Source organism: Pteropus alecto, unplaced genomic scaffold, assembly GCF_000325575.1.
Source record: "Pteropus alecto unplaced genomic scaffold, ASM32557v1 scaffold43, whole genome shotgun sequence".
Classification (NCBI taxonomy): Eukaryota; Metazoa; Chordata; class Mammalia; order Chiroptera; family Pteropodidae; genus Pteropus; species Pteropus alecto.
In genome coordinates this window covers 7,736,756-7,751,222 of record NW_006435764.1, presented here as the reverse complement: position 1 = coordinate 7,751,222, position 14,467 = coordinate 7,736,756, and the positions used below count along the sequence as shown (strand labels likewise).

General features: G+C 46.8%; 1 pseudogene; it reads right to left on the bottom strand.

The window, feature by feature from the left end:
* Window positions 1–7,713: 7,713 nt before the first annotated feature.
* LOC112479181 lies at window positions 7,714–8,856 on the bottom strand (annotated as a pseudogene).
* Between the last annotated feature and the right edge of the window lie 5,611 nt (window positions 8,857–14,467).

Here is a 14,467-nt window from a genome sequence, read left to right as displayed (position 1 = left end):
GCCCTTACTAAGTATTTGTTAAATAAGTGAAAATAATTGATATGTCCACACATTCATTACCTTTCTAAGCCCAATTAACTCCTCTTTCAGATGAAGATTTTTAATACCTCCTTCATCAGCTATCCATGTGAAGTAAACAAATTATGTAAGTACAACACCTCATGTAATGTAAGACATCCAGACGGACAGACCTCCATCGCTCTGTCAATCAGATGTGCTCACAGCCTTCACTTACACAAGGGGCATAAATGTTCATAACACAAGTAGTACCTCCAGTGGGAATTTGAGCTTTGGTGTGGATCAAAACCTTGTAAAAAAAAGGAAGTTAGCTTTTTATAAGGTTAGTCTAGACTTCCTTCCTTGCAGTGTGGCAAATGAAATCCGTGTGTTTGTCTTTCCCACCTCCTGATACTCCATTAAAATTAGAAACAGAAAACTAAACGCATAATACTGAGAACAACAGGATGGGCCATCAGCAGAACAAGGGATTTCAGTGAATTTCCGGAAGATATAAGGTAGATAAAAATGTCTTGATGGATGAAATGGAACGGAGGAAGCCACAGCCAAGAATAAAGACACCGTGAGCCTGCCAGGCAGCATCCCGGAGAGTAGGGTACCTCTGGACAAGGGGTGAGTGTGAGACGGAAGGCCATGTCGAGGATTAATGGAAGTCTATTTGGTGAACAGCTGCACCTATCAGCTGCTCACATTCCATACCGACCCCCCTTTACCCCTACTCCCGTGCCTATCGATAGCCAGCCATGTGGCCAAAAATCCAGGAGGACTATTCTCCAAAGAAACTGAATGAACTGCAGCTAAAGCGTGTGTTGACATCCCAGAGGAGCACCCTCTCCATCTTGCCGTTTAAGGTTTCCTGCAACCCAAAGGCTAGCTCCTTGCCCATTCATCTCACGCAGATCAGCAGGCCTTACCCAGGTATGCAGATGGACCAGGCAGGAGAGAGGCTTTGTGGGGAAAGAGGAAGTGCCCAGTGGCTGCTAGGACAATCAACCTTGCCTCCATTAGTAAATGTAAAACATCAGCCAAGGATAAAGACCAGCAGCGTGGAAGAGGAAAACAAACCACTCCTAACAGAGAGCCAAAGCCAGTCATTCACTCAGGCCTGAGCCAGGCTTCTTAGAGAGGAAGACAGACAACAGGGAAAGCAGAAGCAAAGGAAAGAGAGGAGACGCTTAGAAAGCAGGTCCACCTGCCCTCAGGGGAGCAGGAACAGTAAGATCAACCCCTCACTCATCCTGGAGGGGAAAGGGGAAGACTGCGCAGAGAGCGTGTGTCTGAGGGGCTCTTAGATGGCAGGACAGTTAACTTTATGTGTCGACTCGACTGTGCCATGGTGCCCAGATATTAGGTCAAGCAGTATTCTGGATGTTTCCATGAGGGTGTTTTTGGTGATATTAACGCTTAACTTGTGGACTTTGAGTAAAGCAGATGGCCCTCTGTAACATGAGTGGGCCTCGTCCATTCAGCTGAAGGCCCGAATAGAACAAAGACTGACCTCTGCCGAGCAAGAGGGAATCCTGCCAGCAGATGGCCTTCGGACCTGAACTCGGGTGAGTCTGAGAGTCTAGTCCCTTCTGTGAGTCTCTAGCCTGCCCACCCCGCAGATTTTGGAGTTACCAGCCTTCATTATCACGGGAGACAATTCCTTAAAACAATTCTTTCTCTGTCTGTCTGTCCGTCTGTCCATCTGTCTGTCTGTCTCTCTCGCGCTCTATCTCTCTCTCTCTCTCTCTCTCTCTCTCTCACACACACACACACACACACACACACACACACACACACACACACACACACACATACCACATTTCCCGTTCGGCTCTCTGGAGAGCCCTGACTAATACAGTCTCTGGGCCTCTCCAAGGGAGCTCATAGAAAAGAAAGGTGTTTGCCTGTAGATATAAGATGGGCAGCTGTGGACTGAGTTGAGAGAGTCATTCTACGCTGAGGGGGCAGAAATCAAGTCAGAGAATTTCTTGTCACAAGACAGACGACTTGAGAGCGAGTCAAGTGCAAACACTGAAGTCTCTTCTCTGCCATTTTCCTGCTGGGAGCCTTGGGCACTAAGCTGAGCACTGGGAAAATGGTGATGAACAAACTCTAAAGAAGAAGACATTAAAGCCATGATTGATTGATCACGAATGTGCCAAATGTTGCCAAGGAGAAAGAAGTGTGGGTGCTAAGGGTATTGAGAGGACATGCCTGGTCGGGAGGTCAGGGAGGGTTTCTCTGAGGAAGTGATACTTAGCTAAGATCCAAAGGAGGGTTAAGAGTCACCTGGGAGCGGCGAGAGCCGTCCAGGTAGAGTGAACAGCATGTGGGAAAGCCCAGGATACGCAGAGCTGAGAAGGCCAGTGTGGCTGACATGAGCGAAGGACAGAGTGGCAGAGTTGAAACCGGAGAGATAAGCAGGCGAGGTGGGTAGAATCTTGCAGGTCAGCATCAGGAGGGTGGACACTATTTTAAGGCACATGGTCACGGATATTCTGCTTATTTGTTGTCAGTTTCTTTTCTCTCTCCATTCTTCCTTTGGAACCAGTTTCAATTGCTACATCTTCAAACTCACTGATCTTTTTTTTCTGAGGGTCTAATCAGCTGCTTATCGGATCCAGTGTAGTTTCTGCCTTAGATGTTGTCGTTTTCATCTCTAGAAGTTCCGTGTGGGTCTTTTCGTTATAGCTTTCATTTCTCTTCTCATCTCATTTCTGTTTTCCTCCAGCTTCTTGAACATGCGGAGCATATTTCTGATAGCTCGTTTATATCCTTGTCTGATAACTCCATCATCTCTGTCGATACTGGATCTGTCTCTATTCATCAGTGTTCTTTCGGCCCACGAGCCCTGTTTGCTGCTGCTTTACGTGCATGGTAATATCTGATTGGCTGCCAGACATCGTCACGTTTTACACTGATAGATGATAGATTGTATTGTATTAATTTAAGTTGTGTAGGGCTTTGTTCTGACATGCAGTTGGTTACTTGGAATCAGTCTGATTTTTTTTGAGTCTTGCTTTTAAGCTGTGTTTGGGTAGGTCCATAGCAGCCTTTCATCCAGGGCTCATTCATTCCCACGGCTAAGATGTGAGGTCTTTCCACATTGGTTCCTGAACCATCCTCAGCCTTGTGTGTGCTCCAGGAATTGTTTGGCTTAGATTTTTCTGGTGATTCTTCCTCTGGACTCAAACAGTTTCTTCTCATCTGTGTAGTCACCGCTGAGCCAGAGGCTGGAGGAGATAGATACTCCTGTCCATCTCCTTGCAGCTCCTCCCGATCGACAGGGGACTTTCTTGCGACTCGGTCGAGACGAGTTCAAGATGGAAGCAGCCATATTGATTCCCTTTCCCGTTCGGAAACCTTGGCCCGGCCCCCGGCACATGGTTCTTGCCGTTCACTGTCCCCTCCTCACTTTCTCACTCCAGCAAGAAGATGTGAGAATGAGATACTGTGGCTTATAAAAGTTGTTGTTTTTTTTTAAACTGGAATGACATTGCATAAGTGAAACAATAGAAAAGGGCATTTTACATAATTTCTTCCTGAGTTCTGTCCTGAGATTATTCCCTGAACTAGAACCCACAATCTGAGTTTTGATGTGTGGTCCTTTGCCTCTGTAATAACAGCAGGGCACCTGATTTTCTGACTTTCCTTGACTAAAATCCATGGAATCCAGTCCTGCGAGCATTCATGAACATCCTCTTCTAAAACAAACCTTTCCAGAGGAGTCTTAGGTTTGTTTGTTTGTTTGTTTGTTTGTTTTCTGTAGCAATGGTAGGGCTGGCGATATAAGGCTGGGCCACACCGGATACTCTGGAGTGTCAAGACATAGAGCCCAAGGTTTCAGGTTGATATGTCAGAAACTTCTAGAGACAGATGATTGAGGAAAATTAGCAGGAGCTGTGACCTGTACTAGAAAGCTAAATTCCTTGCTGTCTTAGCAAGGGTGTCAGCAACAATGCCTGTTAAAGAAGAAGCCTTTTTCTTTTCTTTATTGCTTTTTAAAATTGAGATGAAATGCACATAACAGAAAACGAACCTCTTTAAACGTGGCATGTAGTATGTTCTCAGTGCTGTGCACCCGTCACCTCTGGCTCCAAAACACTTTCATCAGCCCCAAAGGAAACACCGTATCCGATAGGTTTCACTCCCATCTGCACCCCATCCCAGGCCCTGGAGAGAAGTTCCTTTTTTTTCTTTTTTTTTTTTTTTTTTGCACAAGATTTATGAGTGCTGGGGTTGGCACTAAGAATTTTTTTTTTTTCTCAAGGGCTTCGACGCATGCAGGAAAGAGCATGTATGGGTTTTAGGGTCATACAAGGCCAGGTTCTAAACCAGTTTTATAACTTATCTAGTTACATAATCTCTTTAAGGCGTAAATTGGGCATAATACCTTCATCACATCCAATTTTGAAATATCTGGAGGGAAGTATTTTGTAAGAATTGAAATGAAATGTTGTGGCTGCTGTGCTGGGGTAGAAGTCGAAGGGCAGGTCTCTGTTCTCCAGGGCCTCCAGGGAGGGCTCTGAGAAGCTTAAACTTGGCCTTGATGTCCTTCAATTAGCCTTTAGAAGCAGGGAAGCCTTGGCAACTTATATGCAAGCATATTTCAAGACATCAGCCTCTACTTCCTCTACTTAATACCATGGTGGGCTCCTAGATGCTCAGGAATGAATGGATACACACAAGACAGTCATCACTCAGGCCATTCTGGAGACATATGCGAGTTGAGCCTGGGTGTTTGTTACTCAGAGTTTATCATTATAGTTCTGTGGGATCCATGGGTCCCCAAAAGGGCAGGTAGGAATAGCCTTTTAGGGTTAGCAAGCAACATTACCCCTTTGGAGTTCTCTGCCTCTTAGATGCTTCCATTGGAGTATCACGATGGCAAAGGCGAGAGAGTGGGAACCGTGGGTGCGGGCCAAATTTATCCTGCGGCCTGGTGTGCCCTCAGAGGTACTGGACCCCCAGTCTAAGAGGCGCAGCTTTGAGATAGTTACTGGGCTACCTCCTTTTCCCGATGCACAGGAAAACTCCCTTCCACGTTCTCAGAACACTCAGGTGGGCAGTCAGCATTACCTGTCACCGCAGGTTCCATGCTTTTGGGGGGCAGGGTATAGTCTATGAATTCCGTAAGTGGATTCTGAAGGTTGAGGACAATGTAACCTGGGCCCCACGGCTGGAGGAACAGACCGATGAAGGTTTTCGGGTCTTTGGCAAGTAGACAGCTTTGGAGAAAGCCTAGTCACAGTCTCGTGAGCTCCAGAGTCTTAGAGTAAATGCAGAACTGGCCTTTTTTCAAGGTCTGTGGTTCTCTTGAACTCCTGGGAGTAATTGGATCTGTCCTGCTGCAACCAGTCAAATAATTGTTTCCAGTCACAATCAGACACAACCCAACCTGCTTAAGCAAGTCCTATCTAATAAGAGGAGAGGTTCTAGGAGCTGCAATGAGCTATGGCCTGTTTCTATAATGTTGGCGAAGTCCCAAGAATATAGTTCTGGAACCAGGGGAAGCCTCAAGGGGGAGCAAAGCTGTGACCTATTCAGAAGACATGGATTGCTGAACTTGGAGGTTCAGGGAGAACAGGCATGGGTTTCTTAGGGATGGGGAGGAGAGGGTGGGGCGGGTTTGGCTGAATCCAGCCTTTCCCGGGTGAGTTTTGGAGTTATCCTTTTATTAGAGTTCCCCCGAATTTTGTCAAAATTCAATAAGAACCTCCTCACTATTTTCTGACAGATAAGCCACAGCACGTGGATGGCTCATTTGTCTCCCTAAAAGGCAGTGGCTGTCAGCGTTACAGAGTGAATACAGAGGGTAGAGGTCATCAGTGACTGAGGAACCCCTTCCCAAGCCCTGGGCCGATCTCTGGGGATCACCTCCAGAAGGGAAGAGGAGCCAGGAGTCCTGGTGACCAGTGGGCCTCGGTTTTTCTACCTGCGTGGGAAAAATGGCCCTAAACCTTCTTCTGCAAAGAAGAGCTCTCTTCCCTTCCCTTTCCTTTCCTCCCCTCCCCTCCCCTCCCCCTCTTTCTCTGTCAATGGACTTCCAGGGGAACATGGGGCTTTTGTGTCCATCCAGGGGTGGGTCAGCCTCAGCGCCTGTTCCGGTAGTTTCCCTGGCAGGTTTGTGGAATGAGACTCATCTTCTAAAAAGCAGGGAGGCAGTGAAGGAAAGCACGCAGTCTACCGTGTGGGTGGGAGAAGGGAAGGAGGCCTTAGAGCTTAGAAGGGAGGGCTGCCCACTCTGGGTTGGGTCGGTCGGTAGAGAGGCCTGGAGGTGAGATGGAGAAGTGATAAAGAAGCTAGTCATACAGATCAGCCCTGGTCAGGAAACCACGGTCAGGGATTTGGACTTTTTTCTCATGGAAATGAGAAATCCGGACGAGTTTCAAGTAGGTCACGATCAGAGTTGCCATGAAGGACGCCCCTGGCTGCAATGTGGGAATAGCCGGTGGTCTGGGTAGGGGTAATGGCGGTGGAATACAACGAAATGGATGGACAGGCCTTAATGTTGACTGAACCCAGCAAGGCAGAGAAAAACCAATACTGACGTTTGTCTTGGGCAAACAGTGGTGCCATTGACTGAGGGGGTATGGTGAGTGTAGGTTTGGATATGCTGAGTCTGAGAACCATGTGACATCTAGGCAAGGTGTCCAGTCAGCAGCCGAAGAGGGAGCTCTGGTAAGAAACATAGGTCTGGGGGCCGTTGGGACCTCGGGGATGAATGAGGCTGAGGAGAAGCCAGGCTGCCTCAGAGAGACTGTGGGGACCGAGTAGGCAATCCTGGGGCAAAGTCCCGAAGCAGGTCCAGAGTGAGGTGCTGGCAGAGGCCGGGGAGCCAGCAAAGGAGGCTGAGAAGAGGCAGCAGGATGGAAGGAGCAAAACCAGGTGAGTACAGGGTCATGGCGACCAGGGCAAGAGCGTGTTTCCGAAAGGAGAAAGTGGGCAACAATATTAAAAGCTCCCAAGAGGCCATGCTTGGAGTCTGTTGGATTTTGCAGCATGGGATTTTGCAACACTGCTGATGATGTTAGTGAGAACACTGGTGCGCAGATGGGGTGAACTGGGTGGTAAGGGAGTGGGGAAAGATGCAGAGGACGCTTCGGGACGTTTGGCTGTGAAGTGAAGGCAACGGGACTTCGCTTGCGGGAACGGAGTTGGGGAGAGACTTCGGCATGTTTATGTGTTTACGGAAAGGACCAAATAGAGGGCAGGAGACCGACCAGGACATCTGAGTGTTTCCAATTTTGCTCCAATAACAATGCACAGTCTTATACACGCATCCTTACGCACTTGTCCAACCCTTTCCTTGGAATACATTCCTAGAAGGGGAAATACTGGGTTGAAAGTTGCATACATTTTAAATTTAGATATTATGTTATCAAATTGCCCTCCACGAGCTTTTTAAAATTAAATTTGTTGGGGTAACATTGGTTAATAACATTACCTAGTTTTCAGAGGTACAGGGGTATAATTCAGCGTCTGTGTACTCTATCGCGTGCTCACTACCCGAAGTCTAGATTTGTTCCGTCACCATATAGTTAACGCCTTCCCCACCATGCCCGCTCCTCACCCCATTTCTCCTTCGATAGCCACCATTCTGTGGTCTGTATCTATAAGCACAAACTTTGAACCAATTTAGGCAACTATTTATTGGTAACGACATCCTCACAAACTTTGAATATCATCTACTTTTAAGATCTTTGTCAGTATAATTGACCAAAAATATTTCGCATTGCCGTTTTATACTGCATTTCTTTGGTCACTGATGAGGTCGGCCATCTTTTCCTATGCCATCGACGATTTTTGTTTCTTGAATTATTAATTCACGTCCATTGTCTACTCTTCTATTGGGATGATAGTCTTTTTCATTTATTTGTCAGAGCCATCAACTAAAGATATTAATTGTCACGTATTTTCACCTATAAATGTGGTGTTTATCAATTAACTTTACCTATGATATTTTTCCGTACGAAACTTGAAAATCATTCTGTAGGCAATTTCAACCTTCTTTTCCCCTTGATTTAGAACCTGGTGCTTTATTTTATTTTATTATCATTATTATTATTTACTAAAGAATATTTATTTGTTCTTCTCTGGGCTGTATCTTGAGGCCATCACTAACCTGTGCCACCACCACCCACCTCCCTAACTTGAAGAAGGGTTAGTACAGTGAATATTATAAAGCAGATAGGAAGAGTTTTCGAACCATTGGAATCAACATTATCTGACAAAGAACAACTTCCATCTAAATAATCATAAAAATATTTAAGTAAAAAAAGGAAAGAAAGAAAAAAAAGGGGGTGACAGGGGTTTCAGATTGAACAAGATCCTCACATTTCATCCAATACATTCGATTCTGGCTAGAGCGTACCAAAATGGAACCGGAATTGCTATAATACAAAACACCCACTGCAGCACGCTGCACACACCTACGTTGCAAGCCCACCCCCATCCCCTGCATGCTTCCCACACAACTATTTCCTGGCCTGCTGGGCCTGCCCACGAAGGAGCACGTAGATCTTCTCTTTAATCCAGTCTTTGTTATAAGGCTGGTATGTCTGGCTGTCGGCTCGGTAAAGAAGGCAGCTGAGGTCTGCCTGATCATCAATAAAATCAAACAACCGACTGATGTCATCCAGGACAGAGGGGCTGTTGGGATTCATTCTCTTTAGACGTTCCTCACACATTTTACAAACGCCTTCCATGCATTCATTCACAGATTCACAGTCAGCATAAGTTCTGCCCTCTGTAGGCTGCACCAGCAAAATGGCGTGAGACATCACGCCAACCTCTCGCTGCAGCCTCCGCCACGCTGAGGCCCTGCAGGAGCTTAGAACCTGGTGCTTTATTTAGCTCAGCTCCAGCAGCGTTTCCAACAACCTTTTGATCGACAAACGTTTCACCCTATTTCGTGTTTTTCTACTCTTGACCTACACTTCTTTTGGAAGCCTCATGGGGCCCACAGGTTTCACAGATAGAAAAATAAAAAAGATCCAATGTATCTTTTGTCCTGCTTCCGTTGGGGTCTTAGACGTTTTCCTGGGGTGAGCAGGGAGATGTTTTCCTTGCACTCTGGCTGGACAATTTCTACATGGTAGGCTGGCCCAAACTCATGCCGTTTAGCCCCCGGGGTGAGGTCCCAGTAGTGAACCTGCAGAAAAGTTCCCACGGCACAGAGTAAGCCTCCACCTGAGCTCAAGGAAAGTCTGTCTTCTGCAACTTCCTCAAAGCTGAGACAGGACTGGAGTGCCTGCCTACTGGGAATAATAATCTCTGAAAGCCTATTCTAAGGGCCCCGGAGGCAGACAACGTGAGGTGTTCCAGCATTTAGAAGTGATAGGGAGCCTCACAACCTAGCAGGTATAAACTTAGCAAAAAGATAGGAGAGACGAGTCAAAGTTAACAGTCGAGGGAATTGACAATGAAGTTATTTTTTCATGGCAGTTTGTTAATTCAGAGTACACAAAAGTTCCCTGATTCCCTGGGACATGTGGACTTACCTAGTTTCGGGAACAAGAGCTTAAGACCTTCCGCGGATTCACAGATTAGGTTTATTTCCTGGAGGAACCTGTGAGGACTCATAAGAAACGGATTTAATTCGAGATAAAATGTACCCAGCTGTTGATTCCTTGTACTTTGACAGCAGTTGGGAACTTAACAAAACGTGGTAGGGCCTTTCTATTTGCCTTGAGGGCTGGCTATTTATTCCTGTCACCATGGAGTTAGCATTGGAGAGAGGCCCTTGGGACAGGTCAGGACAGAGTAGGCAGCTCTAGTATCTAGTAAACATTTAGTTTTCCCTTCCTGCCATGTCGAGGATGACCTGAGGCTCCACTGTTGTGATTATGGTGGATTTTTCTAGGACTGGAGCTTGCAAGCGCTTGGGCCGCCGTTGTTGGAGGAGAGAGCGGCCATTTCATGAGAGGCTTGCTACGTGGAGCGAGAGCTCATGAGGTCCACCGCTCCCCACCTCCCAGAGCTGGAATGGACATTCACCCTTCCAGTGCCTTTCCTTCTGCGGTTGGCACATTGATTATGCCTCAGTCTCGACAATGCCACTCATGGCCAACCAAGATCGAGGCCCTCTAGGCCTGCAAGGTTTTTATTACCTCAAGATGGTCCCTGTATTATGGCAGCTAAAATTTGCACCCTTTTTGTACTTTGCTTCCTTTTCTGCCCAGTCCCAGTTATTGGACACCTTAAAAACCTCTGACCCCAAGGCAGCCTGTGGAATTGGGGTTTAGGCTCCAAGTTTTGGAGCTTCCTTTGAATATTGGGCACAGACCGAGTTATGAAATGTATAGCTAGGAGCGTTCGGCCCTCAGACTTTGGGCTAATGTTAGTATATTCTCTAAAAGCCTCAGAAAACTGGTCGATGCAACATAAAACACAGAAATTACTTTGATTAAGCACAGAATCCTGGTTTTCTACTCAGAGCACTTTTTCCTAACATCAGTAGCAGACTAATAGTCTAAGAAACATTAAAACACAACTTTAATTTTGCTTTAGCTTACTTTTGGCCTTTTAATTTCCAATCTCACGTAGCTTAATCACATAAAATTTCCCCTCATCTCTCATCCCTTCAGTGTGCCTCTTCTCACTCCTTCAGAAACAACCAACTTTAAGACAAACACCTTTCCTTTAATTTTCTTCAAAATAAATCTCTATGTTTCACGCCTTCTGTTACCTAAAACATGCGTTTTCCTTTCTATCGTAATGAGAATTCTTAACTGAACCACCACATGACATATAACACAGACAAATAAAGATCAGAGGTCATGCATTTACTCATATTTCCCCATCCTCGGTATTTGTAACTTCCCTGGGGGTGTTGACTCAGCCCGCCAAAGTCCATTCCCGACTATCCTCGCCTCGACCCGGAGCCTGCTGATCTCTGCGAGCCTCTCTCTCTAGTTCTTGCTTATACTCGGGTGGCGGAGGAGCATGAAGGTCCTCATACCCCTCCGAGTCCTTCGCAGTGCAGCGACCCACTCGTCACCACCTCCCCCGGAAGTCCCTGATCCTTTCGGGTGCTATCAAGACAATCCCTTATTAGAGACCATAGAGATAAAGTAAAAGTGGGGATCTTATCGGCCCCTTCAGAGGTACAGCGCCCTCATCATTGCATCTCAATCTTCTCCCGGGTCTGACTATTTACAGTTCCCTCCTCTGGAAACCAAGGACAAGTTTCTTGCCCCACATGTAAAAACTCAGTTAATTGTTCTCCGTTCACTTTACAGCCTCTAGCTCTAAGCAGAGCCTTAAGCATCTGGACATAAAGGATCCTCTCTTGGGAACCAGAATTTCCCATGTATTACACCCAGCGAAACCAATCCGCTCCTCACCGTACACTTACCTTTAAGTGTTGGACGCGTCCCCCAGGAGTGTCCTTTCCTCTGGATGGATGGATGAAATTTACAGTGGGTAGAGCCCTCTCCTCAACGGGAGGGTGGAGCCCCACCCCGTACTCAGCCACTTGCCGGTGACCTGCACAGCTAGAGGGTTAATATACCTAAGAAGGGGCGACGGAAGGATGGAGAAAAACACAGAGACAGGGGGCCGGCTGGAACACTGCGCTTTGCTTAGATACAGTGACTCCGAGGCAAGCTCAGTGCTTTTATCATATACTTTTGACCGTCAAGGAGGGAATGGGAGCCTTCCTCTCGAGACTTGAAACTTGCTGACGGCAACGATTTCCCAAGGCCTGTCTGTACCTGGGTAGCTCTGCTCAACTAGAAGCAGCTGTCTGTTAACTGTTTTCACTTCTCTGTCCTTGGCAGATTGCTACACAGCCAAGCATGGCTTTGCCAGTGCTTTGGCCACTGGTCTGGCTCAGATCTGGCTCTCTACATATGGGTGGCAAATAAGATACTTCACCAAAGAGATAGATATATATGTTTAAAAAGACCGAAGATTCTAAATATTGGCAGATAGATGAAACGACTGGAACGTATGCACTGCTGGTGGGAATGCGAAATGGTCCAGGCACTTCGGGAAGCAGCTTAGAGGGTCTTATAAAGTTAAGCGTAGGTTTACTATTTGTCCATATGAAGACTTATACATAATGTTTATAACAGTGTTATTTATAATAGCCCCAAACTGGGAACGATCCGAAGATCCAGCCACAGGCGAATGGAGAAGCTGAAATATATTCGTACAATGGATAATACTTGGTAGTGGAAAGGAACAAATTACTACTACAGGCGACACTACGGATGTGTCTCAAGAGCATTACGCTAAATGAAAGAAGTCAGACACCAGAATCTATGTGCTATATGATTCCGTGGACTTGAAATCCTAGCAAAGGGAAAACCATGCCGATAGAAAGCTCGTGGCGGGTGCCAGAATCCAGGATGGAGGAAGAGAGATTTGACTCCAAAGGGACACAGGGGAGCTTTGTGGGAAGATGTGGAAGTCTTACGTAATATGACTGTGGTAGTAGTTACATTACTATCTATATATCTGTCAAACATAAAATCGTTCACTTAAAAATAGCGAATTTTAGTGTATGTAAATTTTACCTCAATAAAGGTGACAGAAAATTGAGCAAGGGGTTATCAAAAGATGACCTTTGTGGCTGACCTAGCTGCCACATGTGTCTTTCTCTGCCCTTCACGTGTCAGGGAAGTCCTTCTTCTTCGTGATGAATGGGGGTCGTTGCTCCTGTTGAGAAGGTGACTTGCTTCCTTGCTTATCCGTTGCCACGAGGATCTCAGAGTGATCAGGAACAAACCACAGCTTACAGCTTCATGGGACTTTTGCTGAGTCTTCTGGTGGCAGTATTCTACCTCTGGGAACCAGGACCTCTAAACCCACACTGCTCAGAGTTCTACTACGCTGTCAGGCTACCAGCTTCTAGGTGGTGCCCTGTGTGCTAGATTCGGATGCGCAAATTTTCCAAGCTGCGTCCTTAGGAGAAGTGGCAAGCGGAGAGCTTCTCCTACGTCTACCCCTTGATTCTTGGACTCATGTGTTCTACCTGTTGAGAACATAGCTCTTGACAAAGGTCATCGATTTATTGTGAATACTGCATCCTGGAGGATGGCACCCCATCCTTGTAGGGTATTGCCTACAAGCTGATAATTCAGCTATACCTTCAAAAGGCAATTCTACTACGCTGTCAGGCTACCAGCTTCTAGGTGGTGCTCTGTGTGCTAGGTCAGTGGATTCCTTGGTCATGTGTCCACTGCCACACCTGCTTTGCTCTAGCATAGGTTCCTTGTCCCATGCTAGAAAACGTGGGGTCTTGTGGCAGTGTACTGAACCTGTAAGCCTTCAGATAATATTGCTGGGTGAGGCTCTGTGGGCAGGAAAGGCCTTGATTTATGCGTTAATTACAGTCAAGATAAATTGCTGACCCTTTCAAGGTGGAGGAAGTTCCGTGTAATCAACTTGCCACCAAGGAGCTGATTGGCGTTCAAGGAATAGTACCATATCAAAGGCTCAGCTTTGGTCTCTGTTCAGTAGTATGCTAGTAAATGTTTAATAACCTGCTCTCTGAGCAGGGGGAGGAGGGCGTGGGGATTTATTTTAGCATCTGCTGGTCTCTGTGTTGAAAACACTCCCACCAGGGCCAGTTTTGAGCTATGACTGTAATGTCCACAGACTCATAAAATTCCTGAAAAGGGAACAGTTGACTGTCCCAAACCACTCCAGGCTTGCTCCAGCACTGCACCTGCTGACAGGGCGGGTATTCAGCATTGCCACTAGCAGGTGAGAGGTGAGCCCACACTGTTGAACTCATATGTAACCTCCATCTTGGCTGCCAAGCCTACTCTGTTTATGCACAGCTAACTGTGTCAGCACTGGCATGGCTGATGACAGAGGCTGGCTGACATGAGCTGACTGAGTCATTCTGACCCCTCGGGTGCTTGGTGCCTCGTCCATGGTGGTTGCTCTCTAGTGAGGGATAACATGCCTCAGGCTTTCCCACATGCCTTTTCCCCTGACCTCTCTGTCTCTGATCTTCCAATATTGCCACACACCCCGCCTCCGCCCAGGCCCTATGACTAGCTAGCCAACCCATTCCCCCTGTCCATGACTTTACACGTATTCTTACCCAAGGCCACTTCTCTTTCCACAAAACATAGAGTTAGACCCACTGGAGGAGTGTTACCACTCTCTGCGCCCCACTGTCTGGAGCCATGGTACATCAGAAGTCCATTTTCACTTTGCGCCCGCATATCAAGTTGACCTACATGTGAACCAAGTCAGCCATTTTCCTCCTCCATACGCCAGTCATAAAGGACCCAGCTTAGAGCCATACATGTGTGCTAAGGAGGGTTACCAGTGCAATAGACCCAGATGACAGGGGAATCTGGGTAATTGGCTCATTCAGTTTACTTGTACCCTCTGGTCCTGTGTTACAAACCATTGCTGCTGGGCCCACGTGACCTGTGACCCAGTGGCACTGATAGGTGCTGGCTCGTGATGGGCAGTTGTAGCCATATGGTTATTT